General features: G+C 39.0%; 1 protein-coding gene across 1 annotated transcript in view; it reads right to left on the reverse strand.

The window, feature by feature from the left end:
- The window catches only part of lingo1a (leucine rich repeat and Ig domain containing 1a), a 146,958-nt gene that overhangs the window by 61,991 nt on the left and 61,207 nt on the right, over positions 1 to 23,760 (reverse strand). The window contains exon 2 of the mRNA XM_037767412.1: positions 12,546 to 12,691. The gene's annotated coding sequence lies outside the window, so the exon portion shown is untranslated. The remainder of the gene's footprint in view (positions 1 to 12,545; positions 12,692 to 23,760) is intronic.

The following is a 23,760-nucleotide window of genomic DNA, read 5'->3' on the forward strand; positions in this document are numbered from 1 at the left end:
TGAGTTTACTGAACAAAACCAAGAAATGTTCACAACATACAGGGTATAAAATCAGTTTTGGAGTTATTGCAATATGAGTTCACTATACAACAGACTACTGAATTATATTCTTTTCCATTTCTTTTGTATTTTTGCGATTCAACACACTTTATTGTAACTGTAATTTATAACTGTGCATCAGATTCTCCCCCCTGCAACTCCGTGTTTCTTGGTAAACTGCATCTGCTCTCTCTCCGCTGTGCTCCATCCACTGTAAGCCATTTCTCGTCAGTTAAACGCATCAATATTTGATGTACAATCAGCTCTAAACCATTACGGCCAACCTTGGATGAAGCTCGGTAGTATAATCTTTGGCAGCGTAGTGCACCCACCAATATGAGAGGCGATGACCTTCATGCGCTGATGCTTCGCAATCATTTTAAAAGCAGAATCACACCACAACAGCGTCGGGAGATAAGACTAAACCTTTACAAGAGGAAGTTGCTGCTCACCCTTGAGCCCAAAATCTGTTTGCAAACTCTAAACATAAATCCAACAAACTGCTGGAACTCAGAATATTCAAGAGACATACTCATTTCAACCCAGCTGCACTTTCTTAATACGTAAACTTTGAACTTTAGACGTAAAAAAGGAAATCCCATTGCCGACTATGATCATTCATTAATTTAGCAAACACATTGACATCCTACTGTCAGTCCTTCTGAGCAAGATCCTTGTAGAAATAATAACAAAAGCCATTTCATATTTAAGATTAATGACTATTGAATATCCATTTAGAGAACCATTAAAACTTACATCAGAAGCAATGCAGATTAATTCCCAGGGACATTTTAATATCTCTCCACACATACAAATTGTAGGAAAACATAATGTTTTTTGCATTTCTTGTCCCGCTGAGTGTCAATGAGTGTGTTGACATTCACATAAATAACACTTCAAATCCCAGTTGTGCTATTATTAGAAACAAGCTTTTGTGTATCATTATGATCTATTCACAAACACCCCTCTATATGTGAATGCACTGTCTGTTGCCATGGCAATAGCTTATGGCAAAGACAAAAACATAATGTTCATACATGTACATTAAAGAGACAGGCGTCGGTACTGAAGGAACCTGTGCATTGCAGGGATCTTAGTCAGCTTCTCTATATTATATTATATTATTATGTTGGTGTGGCTCAGGGGATAGAGCGGATCGTCCTTTAATCACAAGGTTGGCGGTTCGATCCCCGGCTCCTTTTGTCCGTATGAGCGGATGGGTTAAAGCTAGAGGTGGTATTCTTCTTCAAAAACATTTTGTTATATTTGTTGAAATTAATGAATACCCCACTCATGAATTTTGAAGCCTGTTTGTCATAAAAAAGACGGTTGCTAACAAGTGGCTAAATGAGACTACTGCAATAATTCAAAACCCAGTGGAACAATCTCATTGGCTTTTTGTTGAGGGAACCAGGGAGATGCGAACTTTCAGGTCGGCCTACAAAAATATGTCATCCCTGGAGCACTCTATTGCGCGTCACCAGAGCCATGTTTGCTGTTCATAATGATAATTTTGGGGGAGTGGCTTCGGGGGGAGGCCTGAAGGGACGGACTGTCAGTGTTGCAGACTTGGCAAATTTCTCGCTAGATTTAGGGACTTTTGGAGCTCGTGCTGATATCTGCTTTCATTGGAAAAGAGTTGTCAACATTGGGCTGTTTTTTTTAGTTGGATAATTTTTTTAATCTAGTGTATTCTTGCTAGTTTCTTAAGATTACCAACTGGCTTTAAATCCTGAGGTTGAATTTCATATGTGACAATAAAATAAAGTTTTAGTTTTACCCAGCATTTAGAGCCTACTTGGTTGCTTACTCTTTTATGCTACATTTCAAGCCCTGATTTTCTGTGTTACACTGATATAAATAAGAGTATTTTTTTCTTTTAATCTGAAGCATGTGTGTCTGAGCTTTCAGTGCACTATACTGCCACCACTGTGCAGCCGTAAAAAAACATACATTTCAAAGCATATTCCCTACCTTTTCAGCCTGCGCCTTTGCTTTGTGTTATGTTAGACTTTGTGTGTGTTCACGAAAAATATGTTCAACTGGCACGCATTCTAGACAAAGGTAGTAGAGCACTCATGTACCACAAAGCTGCGCTCCGTAAATCCTTTGACATGATAGAAATATGGCCCCTGCATCCTTTGGAAAGCTGACCTTGGATTCTTGTTTTGCGCTTAGCAGCAAGGATTAGAGGAAATCTTCCACAAACACACATTTTGCTCCGAGAGATCTGGGCCTATTTTGCCTCAGCTTTATTTCAGAAACGCAAAACAAGGCTACTTTTGAACTGCAATCTGTGGCTATTGACAGAAGGGGAAAATACTGTGCAAGGGGTTGATTTTTCTCTTATCATCTTTCTTTTGGTGCCAAAAGTAGGTCGCGCTGAAAGGCAAAGGAACTTACTGATATTCAGTTCTTTGAGAAGAAAAGACTTTTGAAAAGTCAAGCTAAACTCTTGGGCAATGTGACCTCCCCATAAAATAATGAACCTTTTTTATTATACTCTTTTTAGCTCTCTGATGTTGCCGTAGCTGCCTATTTGTGCCAAGTATTACTAAACTCCAGATATGCTGGATGACATTTGGATCGGACAAAGTAAACTTCTCTTAATAATTTGTCATTAGCAGCATAAAACCAAAATCTTGTAGATTTTCTAAAGCTGTCTTGGCTTTAATAATTAATTTATAATCCTGATATAACACAGATGCTGAAATGTCTCTTGCCTTTATGGATTTAAGGCATTTAAAATCTCATTGTGGACTAGAAGCTAGCAGGGTTTGGAGATAATAATTGTAACAATCAACTAAGAAGGTATAATTAATAGGAAATGTCTCATATATCTGGAGGGCAGTCCAGATTTCCCCACATACATTCATAAAATACATGATCACAAACTTTGAAGATTCCATGTGATGGATATCAAATGTCTGAACTCTATGTTTTTTAATCTTAATTTGGACACAAACAGTGATGATTATGGGTTTATTCTAAGTTCAGGCAAATCAAAGTAACAGTGGTATTACCGTGATCCTGACCAGCTTTACTGTCTTTCAGAGGCAGTAGCAAGTTCAGTTTTAGAGCTAGATTAAAGGAAGATTATCATATGTAACTAAAACACCTAAGGAATCCATTGGTACCAACCATGTCATACTAGCTTGTCGGGAAGGAGGCTAAATAATGCTCCAAAATTCTGCAAAATTTTGGCGAGGAAAAGTGCAGAAGTGCTCGCCATCTAATAGTCGAAAAATGCAATTCTTGCAGAAATCTCCAAATGTCAAAAGTTTGTAATACCAAATCACAACGTGGCTTTTTCTATGGTGTTCCTCAAGGTCTTGGTGACTTAATGTGGTATTTTGGAGGGATTATTGTTAATTTTTATCAATTTTCGATCAGTAATTTCTTTTAAAATTTAGCACCAAATCTCTGCAACAAATGGTATCAACCCAAAAATTGCTGCAACAACTTGTGAGACATAATAGAGTGTTTCTCAGTGCATCTGAAATTAATTTTCAGGTTCCCAGCTTTCAGATGATGTATAATACTTCTATATGACATCTACTGTTGACCTGCTATCTCTCCCTAAAGATCCCCTGTACCCCCCCAAAAAAGACAAAAATGGGTCTATTGTGGGTCTCAGAGGGTTAAGGAGAGGTCACATTTAACAAATGTTTAACTTTGGGAAACAACAGGTAAAATAGGGATTTTATTTTAGTTGTATAACAAGTTACGTAAAAATGTGACATGGGTAATTGGAGTTGGAGACAGATGTTCACACCAATCCCTTACCTCGGCTAAGACATAGCAGGTCAGTCTAGTGGTAAAAGTGTTATGGCACTTCCTTGTTAAACCATTAGTGCACTGCATGAATAGGCTTTGGAACATCTCATAATCACTGAAGCACACTTTACTCTGAGCACGAAGGTGGAAGTGCTTTGATTACCTTTTCACACAGTGGTGAGCTGGTGGGACAGCTTATCTAAATGTAATGGGAGTTGTTTTAATATATCACACTTGAGAAGCTAATGGATTCCTTGAGGGACAGTTGTTGAGTTCACAGGGACACACTTTGAATTGAATGTACAATAGAAATGTTTGTGACTGGCTGTTTATCATTCTACATGTTGCATTCCATGTTTCTGAATTTTGAGTCTGCAATTTCTTTTAAGTCTGCTGCCTCCTGTTGCTTACAAGACGTTACTATTCCCCCCAATAACCCAAGTAGGAAGATAAGGACAGTGAAAGCCCTTGATAACAGACAGTATGCATTCAATGAAAGCTTGCATGACGCTGAAGCTCTGCAGCTAGAATACTGGAACAGGAGTAAACACTGGTCGTGGCCCTGGCATATTTAATGCCTTAGGCAAGGTCATGAATGAAAGATTTCCATTTGTTACTGAGGATAGTCTAAGTTTTCTTCCGTGTGTTGAAGGGGCAGAGACGCTGTGCCTTTGGTAGCATGCTTGCATATGGTGTGTTGACAACCTTTGATATTACCCAAACACCGGAGAGCAGTACTTTATGACAAACAAACTTGCCTCCTCCGTCTGCCAAGTGAACTGAATACACCGCAGAGCACAAACGGTGAGGGGGAGAAGGGAGCGACATATGTCAAAAAAGCATATGACATAAGAGGGATCTTTCTTTGAAACGGATAATGTAGCAACGGACAAAAACTCTGCTGCATCTAGGTAGCTGCTGTCTCAGATAACTGCCCGATCTGACCACCACAGGGAAGTTATTACTTGAAAAAGTCAAAACAGTTACGGTTTCCTGCAATAAAATACAGTTTTGAAAAGCTTTGCAAATTCATAATATCCAGTTTAAGTCAACAGCTGAAGCTAGTACACCATAAAAACAGTAGTAGTGATGGTAGCACAGAGTAAACTGCAGCAAGGGGCTAATTACATATTGCCTCAAAATAAAAATGTATACTATTTCCAAACTGAGCTCATGGGAAGGCGTATAAATAGCACAACATTTTTAAGGACATTCCGCATGTCATGATAATGCATTTTAGGCACCAACCTCCAAAGAGACAGTGATCAACCCTCAACGGATTCAGGACCAGCAGCCCAAGCCCACTGTGTGCTTGTGGAGAGGAGCAAACAGAACACATCATTGAGGCTTGCCCTCTCCAAAGACTGAAAGGAGAATTAGCCACCCTCCATACAGCAGACCAGGAGGCAACTGCTTAATGGCTCAAGGACTTTGCATTTGCATTTGCTTTCCATTTCACGGCATGGGGTTAACATGGTGAAACTGCTTTTCGGGTGTCTTTGAATGCCACATCATTACAGTAAAACACGGTTAAGTTTAGGCCAAAAAATACAGTAATGGCTGCAGTTAGGTTTAGGCAACGGAACCATTTAGTAAGGTTTCGGAAAAATATCATGGTTGGGCTTAAAATAAGTTTGTAAAATATGTATGTAAACAATGTAACATAAGTATGGAAAACACGTCACAAATGTCACCAACTTCTAAATAACTCAACAAAACTTTGGGACATGAACACTGGTCTAAGAAAGTCTAAGCACACATTTTACATCACTAGATCTGAACGTAGCATATTTACGTGGATGTGTTTACACTGCAGTCGATACTAACTACATGGCGTGAAATGACACGCCAAAAGCAATAAAAAATAGCGTTGTTATTGCACAAGAAATGACTTACAAGTTGCCGTTCATTCATTTGGTGAGACCATGGTGACTACTTCATTCCCTTTAAGTGCTGTTGGAGAAAAAAAAATTGTGTGTTCTGGAAGTATCCTAGAAGCCGACATCAACCCATTGCTTTTAAAGTACTGTCTTTGAGTGAGTAACAGGAAATGCTCTACACTAAATACTAAGCTTTCATGTGACATTGCATAAATTGTAATTTTCTTAGTTTCACAGCAGCATTTGTTGGGGGTATGTGGAAAAATACAAACAGTGTCAGTGTCTGCAAAGCCTGCAGCAACAAGACTGAAAGTGTGTGGCTAATTAAAAACAATGAACTGCGAGGGTTGTCCCCTCAAAATCTCTGCAACTGATATCATGAATCTCATCAAGGTTTGGCAAAATTTGAGCTGTACAATTTAATTGTACCACTGAGATCCATCAGCCCTCAGACAAACATATATTTATCTACACCTCCTCCTTTTTCCTAATTTATCCGTTCATTCTGTTGTAGTTACTTAACAGTGAATTTATCATACTTTTCTCATAGGATGGGGTATCATATGATATCTCATATTGTATAATATTATAGAGACTGTTCAGGCGTTCTCCAGTAGGGGGGAGAGTAGGCAGGACATTCATAATGCACCCACATCAGAATCAACACACCCAGCTTGGCAGAAACGCAAATGGTAGAACACACACCACCGCAGTGTTATCGGCCATTATCAACCACTACTGCCAATTTGCCGCCTTGAAATTAGAGATGGAGGCATATTTGTTTTGATATGTTAATTATATTTTTTGTTGGCTTTTTTATTCCCAGGTGTTAATTGGTTTCATTTAGTTTCAACTTACAAATGCAGGTTAAGAGAATAACAAAAAAATAACAGCTTTGTGAGACCGATGCACCTGATTCAACTGTTATCAGGCCGTTAAATAGGCATTATCAGTCGCTATAAGCACAATAGATGCGGCTCATTAGGGGCCTACTACGTTGTGAAAGTGAAACTTAAAAGTAACACGTTCTAATATGTTGAATTGAATGAAACGTCATGTTTTGGACAAAAACAAAAAGGCTTCTTTAGGTTTAAGCAACAAAGTTACAACTTCTTTAGGTTTATGGAAAAAAGTTTAGGGAAAAACACTGTGTTTTGGGTTAAAATAACTGTGAACACAAATACAAATACACATTGTTGCTTTCACACGGGATGCAAACTCCAGTCTCCTCGGTGAAAACCCTGTGTTTTGTGTCCCATCCATCATCCCCGATCACTAAAGGTCGCTGCCATGTTCTTTTATACCTTCTTTCAGTGATCTACCATGTGAATAGATGATAAAACCTACTAGTGGGTGTAGTAGGCCCCTATTGACCCACATCTATGGGGCTTATAGCGACTGATAACGCCTATTTAATAGCCTGACAACAAGACTAAGAGATGTCTTATGTCTACATTGCATTATGGACTGTCGAGGCTCATCAAAGTCAATGAAGTTACTGAGCTCATCCTTTTTTTATTTTGGTGGAAATGTACTTGATATCAGGGCAGAGACTAGAAAGAAGTCTTGAAAGAAGGGGCTGACATTGACTCAGTGTTGGAAAAAGTTAGTGTTATCAAACTCTACAGAACCTTGACACAATATCAAGATGACTAGTCTAAAAATACACCCCCAACAAACCAGGCCAGTGGTGGATGCAAGTTAGAGCACCCAATGTTTTGTGGTGGCATTTTAAGTGTCTTTGAGATCACTAAAAAGCGCTATATAAATCTAATATATTATTATTATTATTATTATTATTTTCTTTTGGTCTTTAATTTTAACCGATGCAAATTTTTGATCAGATGAAATTAAGAAAAACAATGCTGACAAAAAGGTACAACACTTATACTTGTGTCTTTGTTTCCTCGTCAAAGTGTTTCAAAACCCAATGTGCAAGATTTTGAGAGTATTGCTGTCAAAATGATGCGTCAAATCGGCTTTCAATGTCAGTCCAGACAGGAGTATCTTGTAATGTATTGTTCTGAGAGCTCAGACAAAGCTTACATGGATTCTCCTAAAAGTGACAAAGAAGATTCCAGTGTAGCTTATTTGATTTTAAACGGTTGGTGTGAAGCTATCCTTTGGTGAAATCAGAATATAATTATCTACTTTTGACAACTTGCATTGAAGACTAACGAGTCCAACTGGAGGGAAATTGTCCCTAATTGGACAAAGAACGATACACTGCCCCTAAAGCACGAGAAACCAATTATGTTGCAGGTGCTGAAAATAAACAGGCGGCTTCAGTCAACTGTTCTTCGAGGAGAAATTGAATATCCAGATCAATCAAATACAGTCAGGGTGTCTAATGATGTGTACAGATAAATCTTGCATTTGAAAATTGACAGGGCAGCGTGTTTGAAATGCAGCTGCTGTGATGGAAACAAGACGAGGCTGAAGCCAACTTTACCAGCCTGAATGTGGACGTTAGCTTTCCTTTAAGAATCTGATACACAGATTTCATGATACTTTCTCAGCCCTAAACAGAAAAAAATGTAAGAGCACAACGACTCACAGCCATTAACTAAATGGCATCTCATGATGTTTTACTCTACACTCGTCTCCTGTCTCGTCGACATGGATGCGGTTTCACGCAGTGGAGAATGTTCATAATTCAAAGGTCAAGTCGTGGGGGTTTTGTATGCAAGGTGGAGTGCAAGCCATCGAACAAGAACGTTTCTCATTAGAGCTCGCTGAGAGGTGTCGCTTCATTGTTCTTATGCAAATGATGAATCATTTTCTGATGCTGCACATGGCAGTTATCCTGTGCAGCAGAATATATAATCTCCATTCTTAAGGCACAGTACAAGAGCTTGTTTTACGTTTATCCTGTATAAATTGATATTGAATATTAGGGGATTAATCCAATATTTGGGAATTTTGATAATAAATTAATTATGCGTCCATTGTTATACAAACTAGCTGGCTTGTTTGACCGAGTGTTTCCGTGTAGAAATTAAGAGGATTACGGTGATTCGAGCAAGGGTTTGAGAAGAGTGAGTTTCTGGTGCTCCAAGATGTTTGTAGTGATTTCAAAAAACACTGGAAAATAATTGGCCTCGATAATTCAGAGCCAATTACAACTTCCAAATTATTGTCACTGATACAGTTTGGTGAGATAATGTCAAGAGGAACTCTCAGCCTCTGACAATGAGAACAGGAAATAACAATGAGTGAGCAAGTGAAGTGGTTGTTCTTTTTATTTATTCAAATTTATTTTGATTGTGTTCTAGATGCCAAATGGATGAATTTTGAAAATGGGTGTAGTTTCCCTTTAAAATAACTGCAATTTGTTTGGTGGTATAATGACTGTAAAGACAGTCTGACAGTGTGTTTCAATATTAGTGAGCCATATAAAAACAAACAAACAAAAATGTCAGGAAGCTTTTAACTCACTATCCTCCAAAGATTGAGATGCCACATCCCAAAATGCTCGGTTCAGTCTGAGGCACAGTAAGCATCGCTATTTTCCCCGTTGGCACCTTACGGCGGCGCTGAAAATACAATAAAGCAAAGCCCCACTAGCTCGCCTGCACGTCTCATACATCTTCAGTCATGCGGAAGGCCGTCCGTCAGTTTTACTGCACATCGGCTTCCTCTCCCCGCAGCATCGATGACTGATGGCCCTAAGTGCAACTAGATAACTACGGCAGGGGATGATAAAAATGTGAAAACACACATCCTAGACAGGAAATTGGCCATTTTGGAGCAATCGACACAGAGGAGCTGAAGTGATGGCACTTCCTGTAATGCTCATCCCCTGAAAAGCGGAGATGTCTGGTTGTCCGCTGGGAGAAGGCTACAGTCAACTGGACATATTACTGAGGTGTGCTAACCTAATAGATCGCAATTATTTATTTATTTTCTCTATGGCTTTTTATTCTATTTTATCTGTCATGGAGTCAAACCTAAGATAAGATGTCATGGAAAAAAGGTTTCAGTCAATACCCTGGTCATCTGCAGCAAAAAGAATCAATTGTTATGAGGTAGAGAAGAGGTGGAGTTAAAGAATGGCCTGGTAAAAGTAGGGCGATGAGGAAAAGTACCTACAGTATGAAAACGGATCGCTGGGTCTTAATGGCGAATGGAATATTGAAAGAGACAGACAGGCGTATGGAATCATTAGGTGACTTAACTGTACTTCAGAGTGTTAAGCTGGGCATACATTGTACAAATTTAGCCCGTTTCTGGCCTGAATTTTGAGCTGCACGACTCATTTTAGAGTTGGACCGAATTTCTGCTTCGTCGGGCGTCGTTTGCTGTGTCTTGTACGGGGGGGGGGGGGGACCGAGGACCGGTTAACTCCTCCTGACCGGCTGTCGGATGAATTTCTGACATGTAAGAAATTTTGGTCGGCCGTCCACAGGATCTCGCAAAGTTGAAGAGAGCCACGAGTCGATTCCCTCAGTGCCTTTTTTCTGCTTTACTTACAGTAATCAGAGCGTAGCCATCAAGATAATAACGTACAATAGATAAAGTAAAACGTAGCTAGCTTACCTCCAATTCTCTCTGCAAAATGGACAAGCTATACTGTCCACGTCTTCCTAGCTACCTGCGCGTCCATATACGCCGGCGGTTCTTTTTTTATGACGTTTCAGCAGACCAAGGCAGCAAGTTTCTGCCTTGTTAACATTGTGACCCGTACAGACCTCTGCTAGCAAACAAACTTTACCTGCCTCGGAGCTTTCAAACAAATCTTTATTGACAACTGTCAACAGCCGATTATCAGACCGTATAGTGTGAGCACATAAATCGTAAGCTTTGGCTTTACATCGCAAACGATCTACTCGTACAGTAGGAGTAGGAGTTACACTCGTACACTGTATGCCTAGCTTTAGTTATCGGAGGTGAGGACGATGATATCTGAATCTGTAAATACCTGTTTTTATACTCAACCTTTTTCTTCTCACCCTTTACCTCTCTCCTTCTATGCACCACTCGTGAAATAGTGAATTGAACTGAATTGAATTGATTGACGATAATGTGACAGCTGCTCTTCCAGGGTTATAAGCACACATAGAGGTCAGCAGTTTAACCTTTCTTATGGAGTGCAATCAAGGAAGTATATATCATCTCTATATCATCTGATGTGAGTAATGGCAATCACGTCAATTGATCTCAGAAAGACTATTCATCAGTGCGCAAATGTGCTTTAATGGATCGTGTCTCCAGCAGATATTTTTATCACTGACATAAACCTCGTTCACATGGTAAATCTCCGCTAGTTAAAGCCAGCCGCCTGTATACAAGTGGGTGTGAAAATCACTTCAGTGCTGATTAATAATTCATCTGTGTGTTGTCAGAAAGTGTTACTGGTCTAATGCTTATCAAATTGCATTACCTCTGAGACCAGAGGATTGCATTGCAGGGGATGATTTTCTTATGGACCAGCCGTAAATGAAATGTTCTGCTCTTGATTAGGCAAAGCAACTTAAAAGGCAAATGGAGGAGGATTTGTGGCACTACAGCAATGACGGAGAAAACAAGTTCATTTATGTCATGTTTAGCACATAATTGAATACATCAAATGAAGGCAAATCAAAGGTGCACTTAAAATGCAGGGTCTCACACTGATGAATTAAAACACTCCCAAAGCTTTTGCCACAACACACATTCAGGACAGTAGTGGAGTACTATGGTAAAATGAACCCAGTGTCCCAGAAATGACATTCATATACAACTAACAGCAAATGTATTTTGTAGGAAACATAATGAGGAAACGTTGTTAATTCATGTATCTGGCAAGTTGCAAAAGTGTTGATGGTGAACATCTCAGTAAAATATTCATTAACAACGGATTTCATTTCCCTACTATTTCCACTCTTGTAATACAATATATGCTGATGGCAACTAAAGCATTATTACACTTTTGAATGGTTATGTTTAGGGACTCAGCCAGGGACAGTAGCCCAGAACAGACAAACCAAACTCTGTTAGCTTTTCCTGCTTGGTTTGAAGTCAATGGCATTATTCATTCCCATCGCTGCCACTCTCTCTCTCTCTCTCTCTTGCTTCACCACTCACTTCCCACGTACAAACACACACTACGCACAGGCTCTGCTCCAGATGGCTCTATACAGGGCCATTTGCGTTTTTGCGTCGGCCACCGTAGCTCTCCAACACGCTTGGCACACAGGAGAGGCTTCAGTTGGTTGCAGTCTCCTCACCTCACCGCTAGATACCGCCAGATCCTACACACTGGACCTCTAATCACTAATTTTCTATTGAAAAAAATATATATTTAATGTTTTAATATTTTTTCAGGGCCCCTTTCAGTCGCAGACCCTGAACCTTACCCAAAGTGCTTGTTTTGTCTAAACCTAACCACACGCAGGATTCAGGTTGCAAACCCTGTTAAATAGTCACAAATTACTGTTTTCAAATAACCCAGCCAGCTGCTTGAGAAGCACATAAAGTCCATCTAGAAGTCCATGTATTCTGAGAGATGCTTTGATTGACATGTACGGTGCCGTGATGTTAATGTAGACTATTGCACTCAGATGAGGTGATCAGATGTTTCTACATTTTAAATGTGACCTCTGTGAGATGTGTTGTTAGGTCTCTGTTGATAACACCCTCAGGCAATAGCATGCAAGATCGTGTCATGTTGTTTTCTCCATACTTTCCTTAAACTGATCTAATTGATGGCTGGTTTTAAAATGTGTCAGACACAGCCTGCTAAACCAGTGTATATCAGCGCACTGAAGTTAGAAATGATGAAACATTTTCCGACTGCACTCAAATAGTGTGCACTGCGTGCTGATCAGCAGGGACGACTCATAATTCGGGTAGTGCGATGATACTCACAGGCAGTAACTGCTGTCCTGCTGATTCCAAAGAGCTGCTGGAGCTGCTTACTGTGCAGACGTCGGGAGGCTGGAGGTGTGAGGTGGGCAACGACTCCCCTTAATCCACATACCCTCACAGCATTCCCTCTTCACTTGATCAGCCACCTGCAAGAACCAAGAAACAGTGGAAACCTTACTCCAAATACATCAGATAGTCAGGCCATTTACTTACTGTGATACTTGTCTTAACATGTATTACTGAGTTTTCATATCTGAATGTGAAACATTTGAGGAAGTATAACAGCATGTAGAGAAACTTTTTTATTCAAACAACAACAAAAGACACATTTTAATCAGGTACCATCATATTGTACAGTATGTACATGTAGTTCCTGTTTCTTCTGTCGATTTAAAATACAGTTTATTTGCTTGAGTAATTTGCTTTTTAATTATGCTCTTTTAATTATGCTCCACAAAGTCAGAAGCAATTTAAAAGAAGACATGTTTCAGTGGGTGTTCATAATGATTGGAAGACACCCCAGGTGAATAGGGTAAAATTAATAATGTAAAATTTGTTAAAACAGATATCACCATGAAACTTCCCCAGTTGATTGCTTACATTAAGACAATTATTTTTTTATTACAGGTTGTCTGAATATATATGTTTAAATGTGTAAATGAGGTATTATATTATTAAATATACACAAGTTTGCATACATTTCCAGAACAGACATCTGAACATTGGATAAAGCCAGGTTCAAAATGTCATTTTGTTGACATATTGGAGTCAAAGGTTTTTTTTGCAGGAGGGAATTTTGGATATGTATCTCCATAAACCAAAAAATACTGTCAACAACTATAAAACAAATCTATTTTCGCCATGTTTTTAGAGAATAAAATGTCAAATAAAACCGGCTATAAATGATTTATGAACAGACCCCTCTGCAAATAAACCTTCAGAATATAGATAGAAATTAAACTAGAACGTTTGGTGTGTGTAAGTACTACTGAAGTGGAGATTTCTGGCTCAAAGTATGAGAAAAAAACTCACTTTGAGAAAATGGCCTTTCAACATATGTACTGTAGAATTCCATACATTTTGCAAGACACTACAGAGGAATAGGGTACAAATATTTAACTAATAGATATCACTATGAAACTTCCATGGTTGATTACTTAAATTAAGACAATTATTTTTTTTGTATTACACAATTTCTGAAATTGGATTATCTGGTCTCCATCAACTCCTGAGGGAAATATGTGGCTCATTCGCTGCTCAGTGCTCCACTATGTTCACCAGTTAGCCGCTAAATGTGTGTCTGCTGTTTGGTGCTGGGCAGCTAGCGTGAAGTGGGTTTAAGAGAGCAAAACATCTGACATTTATTATTATAGATGCGGCTACCATTCGCAATAAGATTATATTCACACGTGCAGCAACTTTGCTACTGAAGACGCAAAAGAGAAAAACAGTGTTTCTGTTTTTGGACTACTTGCTGCCAGTAATAACCACACGCTCCATTTCCCTCTCAGCAGGGAGACGCGATCAGACTTTGGTAATGCCAAAGAGATCTCCAGTGTTCAGATGTTGTGGATGTCACAGTTAAGTTGTTCCTTCATTACAGAAAATAAATGACAAAAGAGCTTTTAGTGAAATTATTAGGCTAATATTCACATTTCACACCAAAACTCAGAAGCAATGACTTTCATAAATTCCTATAATATCATTTCACCAGCGGAGTTGCATTTATCATCAAACAGTGCAAAAGACAACGACCATCAAATGGCTTGGCAAACACTCGATCTTCCATATTTTGATACGTACACATGGAACTGGCTGATGCATTTGAATCAGAAGGGACGGACTTCCCTTTGTTTTCCTGGCTGGGTGAAAGCGAGACCTTGGATCCGAAGCAAAGTGCCGGAGCATCTGTGCTGCTGTAACTTGTCTGCAGAGTTGTTGGCAGTAACAGAGACACCTTGTTCTTCCTCGGCAAGATGTTCTACATCTCATCCGCCTCATTACTGGCAAAACAATTAATTTCAATGCATGGCATTCGGTTCCAGATTATTTACTAGCATCTGTTGTACAGTTTACATGTCACATTATTGGTGACAGAGTTTGGGAGCAGCTGTAAAGATGCGGCTGCAAATTCTGAACTTATACGTTCTCTAAACATTTGGCATTTGTGGCAGGTACCATTTTGAAAATGGGCAGCAGCAGTCATTACTTTATAATTGACTTACTGGATCCCAGTGGCATATTTATATAGTATGAGGCCGTCATGTTTTTAATGTAAGTAATGCATTTAATAATCATTTTACTCAGACTTTCTTGATGATCTACTGTTGGCAAGATTAAAGATGTCATCTGGTCTATAACAAATGGCAATATGGAGTATGAAGTGGTAACCATGCCATAAAAAAACAACCATAAAACTTATGGTAAAGCTATAAAATTGATGAGAAGCATTAACAACAATGGTGTAACTTGCTTTAAGCACCTTGCTAACAATGTGGGGGACGCTATAATAACAAAATAGCTTTTTAGTGTCTTGTTCGGCCAGTTAAAGGTGCAGTTTGTAGGATTTGGCGACATCTAGTGGTGAGGTTGCAGATTGCAACCAACTGAAACTTCTCCGGTGTGCCACGCATGTAGGAGAACCAGGGGGGCAAATGCAAAAATGTGAAAATGCAATAGGCCCTATGTAGAGCCAGTGTTAGTTAGTTGGCTATAGAAACATGGCGGCCGGCTCCGTGAAGAGGACGCGCTCCGTATATAGATATAAACGGCTCAATCTAAGGTAACGGATACACAATTCTTATTCTAAGGTGATTATGCACTTAATAAAACATACTTATTAATATTATATTCCATGTCTGCCAATAGATCCCCCTAAATGCTACACACTGTTCTTTTAATACATCTGGTGCATAAACCAACTGAAGGAACTCTCGGTTGACATTTGCTTGATTTGTGTCAGTTTGCTTTCAAAAAGCAGTGAATAAATGGATAAAAAGACCCACAGCTTCAAAAGAGGTCCTTTGTTATTTATAACCCGTACCCTGGATTTTGTGCAGAAGTGGGCTGAATCAACAACGGCGGACGATTCATGAGGTCAAATCCCGGGGTCAGGGAAAATCAAGTGATATACTGTGTACAGATGATATTTTCTTTCACCCATAATTCACTTTTATAACAAGCCATGTGTGATCTGATGTGAGGTATTGTGTTATTCTCCCTATAGAGTCCTCGCTGCTTTATTTAAGCGTTAATGACATTACTTGCTGAAATCGCAAACATATTATGCTTGGCTTCCCTCTGATAATGCACAAGGAGCTGCTTGAGGGAAACCTGGAAGTCAGCTCCCCCATCACAACTGCTGCTGGGTATTTTAAGAGTGAAATAGAGCCCGATAAGGGAATTGGCACATTGTTTCCCCACTTGAAAGCCGTCAGCTTGGGCATGCAAAAATTATTCCTGCCACTCCGTCACATTGACGGGACCTCCGAGAATATCACTCTTGCCACCGCCGCTGCCACCGCCTCGCTACCGTCGCCTCGCTACCGCCACCACGGCATGCAGAGTAGCAAGTTGCTACTACTGTACATGTTACTCTGTAAAGTATAGCTGAGATCCAAAGGCAACAGGGATGCTTTAATGACATATTATGAAGACAGACTTAGAGGGGATAACAGGATTCAGATAATAACCTGAAGACAAGCAACTTCTCCTTAGTATACCTTGGGCGCAGCTAAAAGACAAAAGCATGCACATTTTAGTCTAAAAAGAAATTGAACCCCACATAGAAAACAGGGTACTGGGGGAGCGGGAAGATGCGTCATTAAATGTTAAATGCTGTGCAGATGATATGACGCTGGGGGTCTTGTGTAAAATCCCACCAGTAAGCTCGACAGAAAGGTAATTTCAAAGGTAAGAATATGAAATAATAAATAACATAAATGTATGCATAAGTGAATAACGGATGGTGCCTTTGGGAGCCTTTGAGAAGGAGAAAAAAAAAAAAAAAAGTCTCAGTTTCTGTCATGTGCTAGCATGATTTTACAAATCATCTCCGTAAGCAGAAGTCTTTGCAACTGATAGCTTGGGACTTTCCTTTTTTTCCCCCCTCCGTGTCTGTGACAAGATTAGACTATCTCTCCTTGTGCACATGGATGACTGACTCCTTGGGGCCGGTCGCATCTCTCTTGCACCCCCCCCCCCCGCCCCTCCATCCCAAGGCAGAAAACATTTCTATTTTCAACAGGATTAGCTCTCACCACAAGCCACCTGACAGGCAAAAGCATCGCCCGCATGGCACACGCACCCCAGGCGCCCAGCAGGACATATCATGGCCTCGGTGACTAACAGGGATCCTGGGGAGTTTACCTTACAGTGGCAGGCACACAGTGGGTAGCACAGTCCCAACCTCTGTAATCTTTGAACCGCCCCTGTCTCAAACATTAACCACGCAGGATGTTTGAGACCTATCTTTCAAGCAGTAAATAAGACGAGACACCGTCTCTCAGCAGAGTTAACAAAGAACATATTTGGCAGAACGTTTTTTGGCATCATTGGGAAAAAAATCATAATAACGTTTCAGCATATTGTCATTCAAGTTTCTAAATAATCTAGCCCGTGATGGGAGACTTTGGCCAATCACAGGTCATTTCAGAGAGAGAGTGTTCTTGTTGGCTGTTCATTCAACAGAGGCAGCTGTCAATCACTCACAAACTCCGATCAAACGGTCAAACTAGGCAGCGCTGATGAAGTATGAATTAATATTTGGTTACTGTAATGCCTATTTCTCTCCTGAAATGTTTTCAGAAACATCTTGTAGTGTACTGTTTAGCTGTAAAATGAGAAAGTTTGCTCCGGCTGGCGGGCGGTGTTTGGTATTTCCTCAACTGATCTCAACATGGTTGCCGGCTCACAAACTTTCTCATTTTACAGCTAAACATATTGAGTTTTTTAAATAACTATTTTTAATCATATGCTCCAATTCTACCTACTGCTGCTTTCACTTTAGAGGATGGATTGGTTCAATATCCCATATTATAAAATTGCAGACTCATCCTGAAGCAGAGACATAAATAAATAAACAAACAAATAAAAAGTAGTTAAGATGACAGCGCTTAGTGTGTGCCAAAGTAGTTGGAACATCACTTTGCAAGAAAAACACTGTCCTTGTGTTGTTCATGATTTCAGTAGTAATCCCTGTTCTTGTTCCTCTTATCTTTATTGTGGGATAAACTTTCTGTCAGTGTGTTCTGTAATACTTTTCCCCTAATCTGGCCTATGTAATCCTTAACCAAAAATTCCTCAAACAAGGGATGATACAAAAAAATAAGACTTTTGAGAGACATTTTTATGTTTTTGAAATGTAGCCTGATTAACAAGGCAGAAAGTATCAGATTTTTTTACAAGCACAGATTATCAGTGGCAGTTGGAAAAGTCTGAGACTCACCTCCCCCTCAACAATTAACAGCTTTAACAATAGCTTCGAGGTGCCTCCGAGTGAGACACTTAACCCCAACTGCACTGTGGGGACTGTTCAATGACCTGGAGTAGAAAACTGCCTTTACGCTCGCTAGCTCCGGGGCAGGAAGTGTTGTCGCTGACTGAGTGGGTTGGTGTATTTTGGAGGTAAATGTGTGAATGATAAACCTTCACTTACCCAATTAAGGGAAAACACGAGGAAAATCAGCAGTAGCTGGATAATCTGCTAAACCCTGACTATTATAAATTCTATGTAATAAAAAAGGTACTTTTTCACATTTAGTAATTCTGTTGGGTACACCTATTTCTCTGAATTTTCTACAATTCAAATTCTCTAGAAATAAAATCTGACTTTATTTAGTGAGTACATTTATAATCACTAAGTCATTGCTAGAAATTTGGGTTGAAATTTGCATGAATTAAAGTAAAACAATACAGTGAATTATGATTTTATAATTATTTCTACTTAGATAAACAGTTGGGCATTTTGGAAAATGTGTTTGTTAGCTTTGTTGCTGAGAGTCAGATAAGAAAAGTGATACCATTCTCATAACTGTTGATTAAATGTAAAGCTGGAGCCCGGAGAGATGGCTTAGCTTAGCTTAGCATAAAGACTGGAAACAGCTGAGCTCTGTCCAAAGGTGGAACATTACCACAGCAGCTCCTCCAAAGCTCACCAATTATGTGGTTATGTGCCTGACTATTTCTTGGCCACACAGTGTTGACAAGATTTCCAGTCTTTATGCTAAGCTAAGCTAAATTCCCCCGGCTGTAGCTTCATATTTTACAGACAGATAGCCTATGAGAATTGATCTTCTCATCTTCTTCGATTGTGGTTAGTTATATGCCTGTACTAAACAACACAGCATTAAATATAGCACATTTATGGTCATAGCATCAGAGCAAATGAGAATGACAAATCTTTTTCAGTGTGCTATAAGTTTAAAGCCAACTGCCTTCCCTCTGCTCCACAACAACTAGGAGGAAACAGAGCGTCTCTTAAACCAATGAATATTACATGCTCTGCTTACTTCCTCCTCTTCAAAAAAAAAAAAAAAACATCAAATCCCAAGCAGTCATTGTGTCCTGGAGGTCACGGCAGTGTTCAAATACAAGCAAATAAAGCAAATCCCCACGGCACTTCTCTGAAAGCCGAACACTTCTTCGTTTGACTTTACCCCTATCACATTATTCAAAGAAAGTACCTGCGATTTGATGTGATTAAAGATAATTTCAGTTCCAATTTATGCCATTTTCTTGCCCTTCCTCTGATCTTTTGTTTTTAAAAAGCACAAAAGGAAGGAGAAAAAAGGCTGAAGGCTACAGGGTCATGTGGACCTCCTCTCAGAAAAGTCCAACAGCTCAGATCATTAAAGGAATACCTTCAACCTTGACATTCTGGCCTGTTATTTTCTTCAGCCAACTCTGTCACAGTGCAGTGAAAGTTTGTGTGCCATTATTGTTAACTGAAAATTGCACGTTAGCATTATTACAACAATTTCTGAGCAGCTCTGCACGTTATGATGCACATAACAGTGACGCACTTTAATTTCGCTGCTATCTGATTAACTGTCAAGATGGAAACAAGCGTGATTTCAGACTTGTTAGTGATGACAAATTCTGCAGGAACATATTGTATTGTTGAGCCCTGCTGTTTTCACAGTGCAGTCAAAGTATTAGGACAGCATGAAGTTTATTGTTTTGGCTCTTTACTCCAGTAGTATATCGGATTTGAAATGAAACAATGACTACCAGGCTGACGTCTGGCTTTAAAGGTGTAGGATTCCTATTATACATGATCCTCCACTGCAAGACTGCGAGTGGCTCAGTAACAATGATCCTAAACATTCAGATAAAGCAACCAATATGTTTTTAGATCATTTTCTACAATCTTCTTTTAATGTGGATGTGAACACTCTCAAATGAAACTATACGATAAAGCTGTGAATGTAAAACATATTGCCGCACAAGCTTCAACAACAACAACACACATTAAAAACTATTTGTAACTTTCGCAAACAACATTCACATAGGGAATTAAGGTTAATGCTAAAATGTAGTGTAACAGTAGCACAAGTAGAGAGAGTCATAAAGAGTCATGAAGTCATTGTAGGGACTCAGTTTGCTAACATGAGCAAGCATTAACCACCATAAACTACCGGTCATATCCAGACCAAGTCAGGTTGTTAAAGGCTGTTAACAGTTTTGGTTTAAAGGAACAGTGCGTAACATTTTGGGTGATTTATTAGCAGAAATGGAATATGATATTTATAATTATGTTTTCATTAGTGTATAATCGTTGCGTTTTAATTAACTTAGGAAGCGGGTCCTCTTCACGGAGTCCGCCATGTTTCTACAGTAGCCCAGAACGGACAAACCAAACACTGGCTCTGGAGAGAGCCTTTCCAATTTTGACGTCACCTGAAGGCCACTGTAGTTCTCTGACATGCTTGTGAAACTAACGTGATTCGCAGAGTGCAAAACTGTCTGACTTCCATTGTTCCTAAAGTAGTGTTATTATGGTACGGAACAGCGGTACCACGGTTTTGCACTCTGAGGCTCACATTACCGCAGTCTTGGAGTGAGCGAAGGGGTATTCAATTGGTTGCAATCTGTAACCACATCACTAGATGCCACCAAATCCCACACACTGTCCCTTTAAAGAAAAACTAACAGATATACTAAACTTTATTTAAAAAAAAAAAACGTAATTAATTGAATGACATGATAGTAAATTGTATTTTTTATGAAATATTATAGAGAAGCCTCCAAACAGACTGAGGTAACCAAATGTGTAGGATTTCAACATTTCTACGTCTGCATACTACATAGTTTTAAAACTTGAATAAACGGGAGTCAGCCTTTTCCCAATAAGCTATAAAATCTACATTTCAGGATCCTTCGTTATACAGGAAAACTGTCAGCGTCAAGAACATCATCTCTCGACTAACTATAACACATTGTACAGAACCACAAATGTTCATTTAATTGGTAAATGTGACTTAATATTCATGTTTCTTCCCTTTTAAAAGTGGAGAAAAGTAAGATTCTGTCTGCTTCCCATCTCATCAGCACTACTGTCTAGTTTAGAAAATTCCACCACCTGTGTTATTGAATCTTTTCTTCTCAATTCCCCTCAATTACTAGGCCTTAAATTACTCCTGTTATCTATTTGAAATCCCGTTGCACCCCTTTTAAAAGTGAAAGTACACAATATTAAATCATATCCGGTGTTAAATCATTCCACATGGGCTATTAGACGGCTCTGTTGGAAAGCAGAACACAATTGTAAGAGAGATGAACACCAGGTCTCTTTTGATATTTTTAAAGATCTTTTATTCATTTATCACATTTCTCTCGGCCAGATGGGGACAGAAGTAACTTATTTTAAATTCTAATTGGGGTAAAATAGACTACAATGCATCTGTCTGTCAAAATTTAGAATTAGATTACAACGTTGATCACGTGGCAATGTGTGTTTCTGCAAGCATGATATGAAACATATTCATGAAACATGTTTTTGACCGAGGCCGAGGTCCATATGAGTAATTATTGACAGTTGTGTGTTGTGTACATACGAGGTACAGTTATATCATTTAGCACAGACATGTTTTGTTTTCAAAAGGTCCATGTCAGTAAACTTGAAACTAGTTTTGTTCATGTGTGATATGCAAACAATGTGAACCAGGCACATGATCTATGACAGTAGTTATGTACTTTTAGCACGATTCCAAAAGCTTAAATGCTATTAACTCCACCTGCTGATGGTGAACTGTGAGGGAAGCTATTTTACAAATGATCTGAATATGCAATGTATATATTTATAGTAACCATGGTAACATACATACACAGGAGTGCAGAATTTTTTTCCCGATCAATCAGGAAGTGAAAATTATTTGTTTCTATTTTGAGCTCTTTTTGACACCCAAGAAAATACATTAACACATAATAAAAAGGAGTAAATTGCTTCATGACCTGCTGTCATATAATTTGATTTCCTCACAAGGGTCCATGTAGTACTGATGATGCAGAGTGTTTTCAGTTACTTGAACTGTCCAATCAATAAGTTGCTTATCAGTCCACATGCCTTCATGTTTACAGCTCAAAGCCAGTATGAACAGAAAACTGACTAAAAATGGTAAATTACATGAACTACGAGTATGAAAGAAACAAAAAACACGAGACACCATGTTTATTGGTAGTGTCTGTAAAGGTAATATTTGGTCTTAAAACTGTGACCAGATTTTGCTTTTTATTTTACATCTACACTTTACTACCTTTCCATTCTCCAATTTCTTCTCAGCATAACAACTTGAGGGAATTGGCTATTTATGTAGTAGTCAAGCTTAAAAACACAATCCAAATAACCAGAGTCAACGTCCCATGAGGCAACACAAACCTTTTGACATGCAAAAGTAATCATGTGCTCCCCGAGCCCTTGTTTTCACGGTCCATGACTCCTGCCTCCCCCACCCCCACCCCCTCGCCTCCAAAAGGAATCTGAATTCATTTTAATGACTTCATTTAAAAGTACAACGCAATCAAGGTAATAAGTGGAACCTAGCAAAGTTTGGGTGACTGTCAGGTCTTAAGTCCGTGTCATTAAGGCAAAAGATGCTGCAAAGTGCCGGCCGTCACATTAGTTCCAGCTCTAATTGGAGGGCAGCAGTTTAACTGGGGCAGATGAAAGAGTTGTCCAGGGAGCTCCGCAGGTCCACTTTAATTAACGGATAAGCAATTAATCAATTACTCATTTGTGAGGGGCAATTAACAAAAATTGCATGAATCTGATCTTAATTGTGGTGTTGTTTGCTTTAAATATACACTGTGCCTTTCCAGCTTTTACCCTGCAGCCACTGGTCCAGCGGCGCTTAAATAGATTACCATATGTTTTGGTCATTTCAGTGCACGTTGAGAAATCTGAGCACTGTCATGATTTCCCATTTGCACCGCTCCATCCCAATTTCTAAGCAATCCATCAAATAATTTGCTTCACACAAGCAAATTAATCTTCGATGTATAATTATAATACCATTAAGAGGCTGTGTATCCCTGAAAATGATGCCTAAATGATTTCATGAATCATTCCGTCCAAGGTGTTTAAAAAAAATAATAAAAAAAAATACAGAAACACTGTGTGTCTCGCCAAAGAAAAGTTCAGCTTTGTTAATTCTATCACACAACACATTAGCACACACATTTTTTGGGTCATGAGCCATCATACCAAATTAACTCAACACATTATTTTCCATATGATTTAACAACAAATAAATGCAATCATAGACATAGAAACAATAACTCATAGTAACTCATGCCCCACAGCAATTTATACCCAGTTAGTTTTAATAATGAACAACAAAATCACCTTTTAATTTAACGGGATACTGTCTTATACACGTCATTTTTCAAGAAGTGTGTAAAATGTTAATGGTATGTTTCTCGCATGTTTATTGTAATTGCCACACATAGCTTATTATTATTTTATTCCGCTTTTTATCATATATTCCACTTTATCTTTATTGGGCAGTGAGGAAAAGTGAAATCCTTGACCATTGTTTATAATAAATGTAATTGTAAATTACTGTAATTGTCAAGGCCAATAAAACAGCCAAATGTACCTTGTGTCGTGGTACATAAATGCTTGAGATAGCTGCAATTCAATGAGTCACCCTCACACTAAAAATATATTTTCTTTAATGCATATTGAATGTACAGTAAAATGACTGAATAGTGCAAA

This window comes from Sebastes umbrosus, chromosome 4, assembly GCF_015220745.1.
Source record: "Sebastes umbrosus isolate fSebUmb1 chromosome 4, fSebUmb1.pri, whole genome shotgun sequence".
NCBI classification, from domain to species: domain Eukaryota; kingdom Metazoa; phylum Chordata; class Actinopteri; order Perciformes; family Sebastidae; genus Sebastes; species Sebastes umbrosus.